Genomic DNA, 640 nt, shown 5'->3' with positions numbered 1-640 from the left:
AGAGACCAATAAGGCAAACTTGTCCATTAGAGTATCTTAAAATTTGAAGAAATAGAAATGTCAACATTGCACATATGGCAGAAAAAATGTCAAACAAGTCTCAAACTTGGAAATGTGTATAGATCACAGAGCTCTAAAGAAAATAATGACCGGAGTAATAGACAAGTAAGAAAGAGAAAAGCACCTTTAAAAATAAATATATGATACTTACCTGGCAGGGGAGATACCATGATCACAAAGGTGGTTTCCCCAGGGCGAGGCTTATCCATTGCACTCTGGGTGTGCTGACCCCTGCGATTTCCCCCAAATGTGGGAAACTCGACTGCATAATTTGTGGTAGTGGAGGACTGTGTTCGCGCTCTCCCCTGAAAAAAAAATATATGTGATTTTTTATCCCTACGGATCACCAAATGTAGCCCTGAAGATTTCTATAGTTGGAAGGTCTGGGTGGTCTCCAACATGGCTGGACCTAAGCAGTGCCATCTATTTATTCTTTCATACTAAACTGTTTACCCAGTTAGCTGATTGTGTATTATTTTAGTCCATATAACACCTTAAGCATCCCTTGTTAGACCCTGTTCCATTTCTCTCAAAGTAAATGAATCAAATAAAAAGAATGGTATAAAGGAAAAAAGGAAGA

At 38.6% G+C, this 640-nt stretch overlaps 1 non-coding gene across 1 annotated transcript; it reads left to right on the top strand.

Annotated features, from left to right (window-relative positions):
• Window positions 1-203: 203 nt before the first annotated feature.
• On the top strand, window positions 204-368 carry LOC126009722 (U1 spliceosomal RNA). The gene has a single exon (XR_007495938.1). It is a non-coding gene; the product is annotated as a U1 spliceosomal RNA (small nuclear RNA).
• The last annotated feature ends 272 nt before the right edge of the window (window positions 369-640 follow it).

The sequence above is a fragment of the Suncus etruscus genome, chromosome 5 (genome assembly GCF_024139225.1).
Source record: "Suncus etruscus isolate mSunEtr1 chromosome 5, mSunEtr1.pri.cur, whole genome shotgun sequence".
In the NCBI taxonomy this organism is placed as follows: Eukaryota; Metazoa; Chordata; class Mammalia; order Eulipotyphla; family Soricidae; genus Suncus; species Suncus etruscus.
The sequence above is the reverse complement of the archived record's forward strand: the minus strand, read 5'-3'. Positions and strand labels throughout refer to the sequence as shown.